The sequence below is a fragment of the Pseudomyrmex gracilis genome, unplaced genomic scaffold, assembly GCF_002006095.1.
Source record: "Pseudomyrmex gracilis isolate BER0280 unplaced genomic scaffold, ASM200609v1 scaffold_217, whole genome shotgun sequence".
Classification (NCBI taxonomy): domain Eukaryota; kingdom Metazoa; phylum Arthropoda; class Insecta; order Hymenoptera; family Formicidae; genus Pseudomyrmex; species Pseudomyrmex gracilis.
The window spans coordinates 111,554-122,691 of NW_018020801.1; the positions used below are offsets into that span (position 1 = coordinate 111,554).

Genomic DNA, 11,138 nt, shown 5'->3' on the forward strand with positions numbered 1-11,138 from the left:
GCGACAAGCATACAAAATAAAAATCTGGTTGAATTTTTTGTTTCAGATGACTGTGTGAGCCGAATTCACCTTTACCGCCATTTTCAAGGCGTCAATTTTCGGCTGCACAGAAAGTATAATCAAAATATAAAATTATAACAAAAACAATTTATTTTTTAACTATAAGATTCAAATAATAACATATAAAAAGATTTAAAAAGATTGAGTTTTTTATATTCTTTATAAAAAAATTACTAAAAAATGCTTAACATTTTGGTTGTTATATGAGAAAACCCACTTTAAATGTTTCTCTTTATAATTATATATATTGTAAAAAGTTTACTGAGTTTGAATAAAATCTATGAATGTATGTTTTTTTTAACGCAATTTAAATGATTAAACAATCCGTGCGCGCGCGCGCGTAGACGGATATAAATAATTATTAATAGTTCTATTATCTGTACAATTGTTATAATACGTTCAAATTAAATAGTATTTATTAAAACACATATCCAACATAACACGATTAAAAAATATAACAGTTGAACTCGACTTCCGCTCGATTTTAACCGCATTTTGTTATTTTCGCGCGATAGACCGTAGTAAATAATCGCGCGTAAAACTAACGGTTTTTTTTTAGTTTTTATTTTTTTCATTCATTGCAAACGCGAATTCGTGAGAGAGTAATTTCGCAGTCGCAATAACGGTAGATATTATTTATTCTCTGAGGAGACCTTGTTGTGTAACATCGCGCATAGCATTGAAATGTACGTCAATAAGAGAAACATTATCTTCACACAAAAAATAAGAAAAATTTTTTAATTAAAAGTGGTGTAAGAATTATTCAACTCGTTTCTCTCTCTCTCTCTTTTTTCCGATAAGGTTTTATATTCAAAAATAATTACTAATTAACGACTTGAATTTGTTGTTTTCTGCGGTTGTTATGCAATTTCCCTCATGAAATATTCAGTCCCCGCTCGAAAATAGCAATTCTTTTTACTTATTCATGCGATGGCGTATCATATGTCTGCGCGTATACAGCAAAAGAAAGAAAGAAGGAACAAAACCGCGGGACAACACAATGCAACGTCGATCTTAACATCTTTCTCGCGGAATAATCCGTCATCCGTATTGTTTATATCATCGCGTCGCGAACCAAGATTGCGGATCGGATTTCGCGACCATAACACGATTGAGAGAGCGAGGAAATCGAGAATTTGTGTTCGTGAGTCGACTAACGATTTTTTTTTTTTTTTTGTATCCACCGCCACGTCACTTCGAACACGGGACACGGCGGTCGCACCATCGGTGCTGCTCTTTTCTCTATTGACCGTACGTACCGGTTGTTCTAAAAATAATCCCGGTTCATAGGCACCGGGTCGCGCACACACACCGATAAAGGAGCCGATCGGATACAGTTAGTCGCGCGCATTAAAGCGCGCAGCCTTAATTGCAACGTGGAATACGGAATTAATGCGTGTATCGTCGTCGTTTCTCCGTACGCCACGGACACGAAGAAATGCGCGATTAGCAGGAACTAGGTATTTAAAGCGGAAAGTTTGTAATCAAGTGAGAACACGTACATATTGAATGACAGAGTCGTGACAATTAAATTGCAAACATTTACTTGTATAATTTTTTAAATTATTTTTTTTTTACCCAAAATTATATTTCCTCGTTGAAAGCTTTGATGGCGACGAGTACACATATACATGTATGAAGAACGAATTCAATTACTAACGAGAACAATTTAATCGAACTTCCGATTTGTCTGCAACTGCAATCGATACCGAATGCTGGCGCAGTTCGCGACGAACAAAGTTATATGTTGCGCGACGTTAGAACGTGTTCCCCGATTGTGGTTCGCCGATATTAAACGTAACACTCGGAGTATTGCACGTCGAAAGGGTAATTCCAGACGCCGTTTGACGGGAGATATTGCATTCGAACGACGGGCTACGGCGCTCCCTGAATGCGAAACGGCATGAATTTTCTACGGAAATTTCCCACGGAAACCGAACGCGGAGATGCACTTCGGAGCCGACGTCGTGAAGCTTAGCGCACACCTGTGTATACATATATATACTGTGTATATATATATATATACTATATATATGTGTATATATACACATGCGCTTCGGCCGGTGCACAATACTTGTGCGAGTGCACCGTCGGGTCGGCAACGTGTGTGCCTCTCTTCCCCCTTCCTCCCTGCTCCGTGAAATATCGCAACCGCAGTCGCTGCGGCGTCGTCGGCATCGGGAGACGAACGACATATGATCGATACCGTTGTTAACGGACCTTTGCTTTTACGATTACCCGTTTAATAGTCATTACGCAAGATCGTGTGTTCTCGAATATTTAAATGATAATAAGACGGCGGTAACACACGGAACTGTGTAATGCTCTTTTCGCATGCACAACCGAGCGAGTGAAATTAGTATTCCTAACGAGTATTCTTGCTGAATATGTAATAAAGCTTGAATTTGCTACGAGAGGGCTAACTGCTGACACTTTTACCTCGAAAAATTTAATTTTTTACAGTCGGAACTGGGATTCGGCACCACAACTTTGGGATTCGAAGATGGAATGGTCGCACTGTTTTGGACACAACACAAAATATCACAAACAAATTACTAATTAATTTGTTTGTGATATTTTGTGTTGTGTCCAAAACAGTGCGACCATTCCATTGACAAATCATTGACAAATCAATGACTTGACAAATATTGTTGATGTTAATATAAATTTTTTCAAATTACTAATTAATTCGTTTGCGACATTTTTAGAGTTTACTCTGCAGAAAAAAGTCCTTTTTCAATTCTGTTTTCTTAATATAAAAGAAAAATACCACAAATATAGAACATAAAAACAAAAAGAAAAGAAAATACACAATCCTTGGGATTTTGTGTCGAAATAACGTACGTACACAGCCACCGACCATTTGCGTTCTCCACGATCCGTGTAGTCTCACCGTCTCTCCGTGTGTCGTCGGGATCATCTTCTCGCGGAAACACAAAGCAATGCGATATAACAAATCTGCGCCGATCCGATTGATATATTAGAAATTATGACTCGCAAAATTAAAGCCCGGGGAATTGAATGGCGCCGTTGTGGATTCAATCGCGGTTGGAATTGATTTCACGGATCACTCGGCCGTATAACATGTGATCGGTTTAATGTGTGCAAATTGTGCGGCCGGTTATACGCGCGGCCGGTGGCTAGTAGTACATACACACGTACATACATATATACACGCTATAAATATCCCAGGTCGTCCTATCGAACTCGACCGTCCTGGTGTTTGCGCGATTGTGCACAGCGCACGAACACAAGTTGGAGCCTGTACGATGGCCAGAGCCGCCTTCTTCCCTTCCGCGTTTCGTGCAAAGGCAATCGCCGCGCGTGCATATGTGCGTGCTTAACTCAGTCACGAACGCGACCCCCCCAAGGGCACCGTTCGCGTACGATGATTTGCGGGATTTCTTAGACGAAATCTCTCTCCCGCGATGATGTGCGCGCGCGAGAAGTCGCTTTTTGCCGAATTTATTTCTTCCCGGAAGAAGAGAACGTTGCAATTTTTTCGAGAGAAATGAAAAGGATAAATACTTTAATACAAAGAGTTTTGGTGTGTTACAAAATAATATTTGTAAATAAACATTTTGCAATAATATGATTGTTTTTTTTTTTTTTTTTTTTTTTTTATTGTTTTGTTGTACAATTTGTTTCTCAAACGTGTGGAAATATAATTGGAATAGGGAGATAACTTTTTTGTGCCAATATTTTACCGAGTTTACGTACCGAGAGAAAGATTATTCGAGCGCGAACGTAGTTTTGGGCGCGATTCTGACCATTTTTGAGCAACAAGCTCGACGAAGTGTGAAAAGCGAATTGGTCACGAACCGAGATCGGTATCTGACGTGACGCGGGCGAAGGCAACGGGTTTTCGCTTCGCGAAAACAAATAGCCGTCGCGTGGCGGCTTATGAATATGTTTCGATACTCGCTCCGTTGGCTCTTACCGTTTTTTTTCTTTTTTTACGATAAATCGAATTTGCTCTCTCACATCGCCGTTATCTCGACAGACAAATCTGATGAGAGAGAATTACGTTCAAAATCTCGTGAAAGAATTTACGAAAGGAAATTAAATGACAAAAACAAATTTATAAATATATGTAAGTTTGGTCAGTAAGAGCCGATCGCAGGATGTTGTGCGGAAATAATGTGCGTATATATACGTATGCACATATTCATATATATGCGTTCACGTGTAAATTTTTCACGTGAGTTTTTTGAACTGAAATAACAATTTTTTAAATCATATAGGATGCTAGGTTTGCATCACATATATGAAAGATCCCGTCTACCTTCCTAACTAATTTTTAAAATATTGCGAAAAAAACTCTTCAGCCAGGAGTCGAACCTGGAATCTCCGGCTTTCCGGGCCGTCGCCTTCCCTGTTAGGCTACCGCAATATTTTAAAAATTAGTTAGGGGGGTATACGGGATCTTTCATATATGTGATGCAAACCTAGCATCCTACATGATTTAAAAAATTGTTATTTCAGTTCAAAAAACTCACGTGAAAAATTTACACGTGAACGCATATATATGAATATATGCATACGTATATATACGCACATTATTTCCGCACAACATCCTACGATCGGCTCTTACTGACCAAACTTACATATATTTATTAGTTGTATACTGAAGAGCCAGAGATAATTCTCTATTAATTATTATTTAAAAACAAATTTATGTCAATCAAAACCGTAAAATTGTGTGTATAAATAAAAACTATCGCGATCATTGTCTAATTTTTCTCTCGCGTTCTAGATTCTAGAATCTCTCAATGTTTATCTTAGAATAACGCAACCTCGGTCCCTTCGAATTATTGTACTGTTATTTTACATTATTTTATCATTATTGTGGCCGATGCTAGACTTATGTAAATCGACTTCGAACAGAGGCCGAGTCAGTTCTAGTCAATCAGTTGCGGTAACACATTAGCCGCCAGTTATAGACCGGCCCAGTGGTTTCGCGGCCTGAGGGCTGCGAGTGGGAGGTCTCGAATCCATACCATTGGATTTTGTCGGGCCGAGTTTATTGATTGAAAGCGAACTGAAATCTTGGGCCTCCAAAACTCTGTGCCGTAGACGGTCCCAAGCCCGTTTGAGGAAAGAGGAGAGTTGCGGAAGGTCACACAGACCACACAGCTTCCTACCTTCCGTAAAAAAGACAACTTGCTCGTAGAACTGCGGTCATTTGAAGCGAGCGATTTAGCAGTTCATAAAAATGACAAAAACAAAACGACAAAAAATGGCAAAATTATTACACGAATTAAACTTCCAATTGATTTCTCATTTATCCTATTCTCTGGATCTGACTCCGTGCAACTTCTACCTGTTTTTAAATTTGAAAATCTAGGTTTTTCATTTTTGTCGTTTTTCCCTTTTTATGACAACTGCTAAATTGGTCGATTTAAGCAATTACAGAACGTGAACAACGCGTCACTTCTGGTTGAAATTTGGTCTGAAAAGGTTTGAGAAATCGAACTTTCTAGGCGTCGTGTAATTAAATGAATTTTAGAACCATATCATAGAAATTTACCAAACTTATCAGACCACTCACGTTAATTGTTTAAAAGAAACTGTATAAAAACTGTAAATCAATCAATTGTTTTTCCTTCTAAACAGTAACGATTCCTACACTATTTGTTACATTCGGTATAAGTAAATAAAATTAGTGTATATATGAAACAAATAGATATATTACTAAGATAATAAATTAACAAAGAGTTTTGCGAACAATATAAATAAGAAAGATAAACAAAACATACGTACTAACAATATAAACAAGAGGGACAAATAAAAAACAAACAACTTATTATCAACAACAACTAACAACTTATTTTACCGCACAATATAAAGCCGTTAAAAACTATTTTAATTGAATGTAGATTCGGCTGTTAGTATAAAATAAAAATTATCTAATTTTGTTTATTTTTTTTTTTCCTAGAATTGAGATCGTGGAAAATAACGCGGACTTTGAGCAAGGCTGAGGCAAACGATTGTTAACATTTTGCCGCACACGTCAATGATATACTCTAATTAATATGCAATCTTTTTCCTAATCACGCATGGTGATCGTTAATTTTTTCGACTCACGCCAGTCGTAAAAAGCTTAGGGCAGGTCGCACATATGCAGGGGAAACATGCAGTTAGCGTATTTTTTTCTTTTTCACGCGAGCCCACTTTCTCCGTTTTTTCTTTTCTTTTTTTTTTTTTCACTTCTCCCGTCGTCGTTTCTCCCTTCTTGCGCGTTTTAGCGCGCGAATTGCTACTGCATTGCGTGGCCGCCGGTTGCACGTCGCAATGTTGAATATTCACGTTCTCCGCGGCCCTAAGTAAATTTCCAACTCCTCTTGGAATTGCACTCGAAGCCCAAAACCATGTGGCGGCGTAATTTATTTCGATCACGATATCGCGATCGCGCGACCGCGCCGCGCCGTATATTTATTATCACGGAACTTGCCGCGAGTGCCGCAGTTTATACAGCAAACATTCGCGACGTGTCGTATACTATAAGGGAATGACCGCGACAATAAATCAGAATCATTAAATTGTTATTATTTTTTTTTTAAGTGCCGTGATTCGATTAATCCGAGAATGTTGAGAAGGTTTCTTCGGAAATATTTAGCGTTCGGTGAACGTACAGCGGGTATGATATCGTGTTCGAAACGGATTCGCGCATCGCTTACTGCTAGCGATACACATTCGAGTGAATCGCGAGTGTATAAACAATCGGCGAAACCATCTATTAATAATACGGAGAGAGACATTTATAAGCGACGCGCGATCAATGATGGCGTCGTTCACACTGACTTATTTTTGCGTTACACGCTGTCGACCCTTTGGGAAGGGAGAGAATCAAGAAAGATAACGTATGAAGAAACTTTCTTTCAGAAAGCGCGAGATAAGAATGGCGCGGTATCGTAATGCGATACCGGGACAAACAAAACTTTGAGACTGCCAGTAAATTGACATTTTTGATATTTTCTTCACTGTCCTCGAGGCAATGTGTGTGTGTTTGTGTGTGTCGTTTACATAAGAAAAAATATTTACGTTTTTGTCAACATTTTTAGGTTATAATACGTAACTAAAGAGGGGGGGATGTTTTTAATCTTCTGAGCAAACCTTCGTAAGCTGGAGCGGAAGAAGGGGTGCGGCGGGAATCGAATCCAATTTCCCGTGACGGTTAGCGTGACTGTCACGCGTGTATTCAGAATTTACCGCGCGGTCAGGCCAGGATGGATCGGAACTGTCCAAGTTACATTTATAGCTTTTACGTGTGCGCCACGTGTGTGCCGTGTAAATCCGACATTCAGGCAGATCGAGCGCGGTTTGTGCCACCGTCAACGTATATATATGTATATTATGTTCCGCGCGAAGAGGCGAAACCGAACAAAGTGTGAAAAAAAAAAAAAAAAAAAAAAAAAAAAAAAAAAAAACGGGAGCATCGTTGAGTTTATTGCACTTGTCAGGCGTGAAGTGTACATAACGCGAGAAACGTAGGTTTCTCTTTCACTTTATTGAAGCAAAGCTTCTCCCTTGATTCGTAAAAAGGCTTTTAGAGCGAGTTGCGGACAAGAGCGCGAATTTACTCATATATATTCTGTTTATAAAATAAACATTACGTCGAAATTTTATTTTTCTTTTGCGCAGTGAAGATTTCGAGTTCGACGTGATCGGGAGAAAAATTTTCTGTGAAATTTGAAAATAAATAAAAATGTTCAATTTTGGAGTTTGAGGATACAGCTCGAGCTCTTTCTTTTCGGTTGAGTCTTAATTGAAGCAAATCTTAAAGTTTTCACGAATTTCTACCAATACTTGTTACGCGTTAATTATTTTTACAATAACACGCGTGAGTTTACACGCTGGACGGAAAAAATATTCAAAATCAATTTTTATTCAAGGATGCACGTCGGCCTGAAATCTATGATTTAATTGAACGGGTTTTTGTGAGAGCGAACGTTATTCCATAGAGGAGTTCCTTTAATTGAGAAAAATCGCTTTTTAATTAAACGTTCATAGCTATAATATTTTTTTCTCAATATACGTGGAACTTTTTTGTTCGTCATATGCTTTTACATACTATATATATAGCACATAAAAACTGTTGTCATTGATCTTTACTTTTATATATAAGAGTGCGGAGAAAGTTTGCTGAGAATATAAAACTCCGTTTTAAAAAACGTTTAAAGAAAGCGGCAATAAGCATAAGAAATAAAAGATACTGCTCTTTTAATAATATGTTTCACGGTATTAATTTATTAGAGAGAAACGCAGTTATAATAAAAAAAATGATAAATTCAGAAACGTCATTACAAAATCAAATATGTGTGTGTGTGTGTGTACGAGAATTTTAAATAAATGTCAAAACCATTTGTGTGTGTTTTCACATAGAACGGTAATAACAAACACAGCGCCAAAACTGGAACAATAATTCTTTCTGAAAATCGCGCAAAATATTGGTCGAAACGTTCACCTTCTGTGTACAAAGCTATAAAAAATTCAACTTTATTAACAAGTTCTATTCTTATCTCGAGTGAATTAATCGCGCGAATTTGCAAAATTCGCAATACGCGAAATCGCAAATTATTTGGAACAAATTTCTTTTTTTTTTTTTTTTAGAACGCGAACTCTCTTCCCTTTTCTGGGAATATCTCGATACAAACAAATTAAGCACCACCATTTTGTGCCATCTTTCTCAACATTTTCGTCAATAAAAAGCAACTCGTTTTCGAACGAAGATCATCATCTTCACCACGTGCACCATCGTCTCTTCTCTCACTCTCGGTCTTCACACACGACGAGCCACTCGATTACGTTCACGTGGCACGTGTTCTTTGTGGAACGTAGAAGACGAGTGGACGAACGAGAGCGCGCGTCGCGACACCCTGGAAAAGGCGAGGAGGCGGTCGCGTGTTGGCTGACGGAACGTATGTACGTAGATGCGATACCTAACCTATACCTGCATACACACGCGGCCACTTATTAGTTATTAACGCGACCGAGCGGCCGCGTTTTTCCACTGAGGGTGTGCTCACGCAGCACGTCACCGCGGAGGATCGATCCTCGGCCACGAGGTCGAGGGTTGAAAAGTGTTACGAGAGGGAAGGAGAGAAAGAGAGAAAAAGAACGAGCAAAAGAGAGAGAGAGAGGTTCGGTTTTGTGCACAGAGAGTTTTCTTCCTAGCCAAAACCGTACCGAGGAACCGCCCTTAACTCTATCAAATTTTTAGCAGACCGCGCGTCGACTCACGTCAGCGGTTTCTCCCGAAAGAAGACCGAAGAACCCTCTCCCGAAAAACGGATGAGGATCGATGAAGAACGGGAACGATAAGAAAGACAATAGATCTCTCTCTTCCTCTCTCGAGTAGCTAAAAGACAATCAGGAAGATATCTTACGAGTATAGATTGTTCTTCAGACGTTCTCGTCAAGTTCTTCAGACCAGTTCTCGCCAACCACCAGTTTTCGAGCGTGAATGTTTGTGCAGGAGCTCGAGTGCCGGTATGTTGTCTTCAGGGAATAGGGTTATTAGTGGCGTGTCACAGAGCTGACGCAATGTTTTTTCAAGGGCGACAAAAATTCTACAACAACAAAGTCGCAAAATCTTCCGTCGCTGCTGAAGAAGATTGCGACATTGATGACAAAAAGCCGAAATAAAAAAATTCACGGATGTTCCGCGCGCTTCAAACCAAATTCTTCGCCGACTTCCAAGACGTGATTATTTCCTATCTTAAACACGCTTGATGATTAATCTCGGTAAAAAAAAAAGAAAAAATTAACACGCAACGTCGCAAAAAAGTATTGCGGATTATATTCCAGTCGCATGTAAAATCCGATCATTCGTCAAGATTAAAAAAAAAAATAAAAAAAGATTTACAGTTCTCTTCGATTATTTTGATATTTGACGTGTCCGAGACTTTTCCGAACGAGCTGTTATATCGCCAATGGCAATATTTTTCGAAGGAACACCTGATGCTATTCCGCACGGGATCACTTTTAAAAAGCTTTGAGAATTGGTATGCTCCGACTAAAAACCCTTTCGAGAGAAACAAACTTTCTCTCTTCGGCGAACTTTAATTACAGATCTTTCTAATCAGTTGAAAAATCAGTCTTCGTCAAACGACGTCGTCGCGCGTCGTTCAATTATTCCGATGATCGGAGCGCTAATCCTTAACGCCCCTTTCCCGCGACCAGCACGCAGTTCGTATTGCAATGGTAATAATTTTTTTTTTCTTTTTTTTTTTCAAGGCAACACACCTGCCGCTCGCGCGACCTCATATGCGAACAAACAAGCGCGAAGCCAATTACCGCGACGACGACGGCTTGGTGCGGGTCGTATATTCGCGGACGATAGGAATATATCCGTAATTCTGTTTTTCTCGGTAATGAACAGGCGCCACGAGAGCACACAAACGCTAGGATTTGCCTCGAGCGAAAACCTAGTCGTGGAAACGAGGGAGAGATATGGACGCACGGTGCCATCTCGATGTCTGATCGGCACGACATCTCCGCGATATCGCGGACGTGTATCGCGTTACAGTGTGCCGTGGATTTTATATACAGAGAGAGAAAGAGAGAGAAAAGAGAGACCAAGCGAGTGACTCGGATAATGGTCTCAAAGATGGCTAATTTTCTGATCTTGTATCCTTCTCCGCGGAACACATGGAGGCAAGCGGAGAAAGAGACAGAAGAGAGAGAGAAAGACAGAAAGAGAGAAAAAGAGAGAGAGAGAGAGAGCGCGAGACACAGATATGCGGAGAGAAGGTGGACCGATCGAATGGGGGAACTCACGTCTCTCATCTCGCTGCCGCGGCGACGTGCTCACGTGCGAGCGTCGTCGTTCCAGCGAGTCCGGTGCTTACGACGACGACGACGGCGGCGGCGGCGATGACGATGAACCACCACAATTGTTGTAGCGCGACGCGCGATGCACTACTGCTCGCTGCTGTTACGGTCGCGCACGTCTCACGATGCGCCAGGCGCATCGCCCCAACAACCACGGCACGAAGCTCACGACTGGCAAGCTGCGAGCGAGGGTTGCTTCGAGTTCACCGGCTCGCCTGGGGGATGGAAATGGCGACGAGGAA

At 40.2% G+C, this 11,138-nt stretch overlaps 1 protein-coding gene across 2 annotated transcripts in view; it reads right to left on the reverse strand.

Moving 5' to 3' along the window:
• Positions 1–10,891, reverse strand: part of LOC109858650 (whirlin-like) — a 67,181-nt gene extending 56,290 nt beyond the window's left edge. For both annotated transcript variants that reach the window (XM_020436131.1, XM_020436130.1), the window contains exon 1: positions 10,843–10,891. The gene's annotated coding sequence lies outside the window, so the exon portion shown is untranslated. The remainder of the gene's footprint in view (positions 1–10,842) is intronic.
• Between the last annotated feature and the right edge of the window lie 247 nt (positions 10,892–11,138).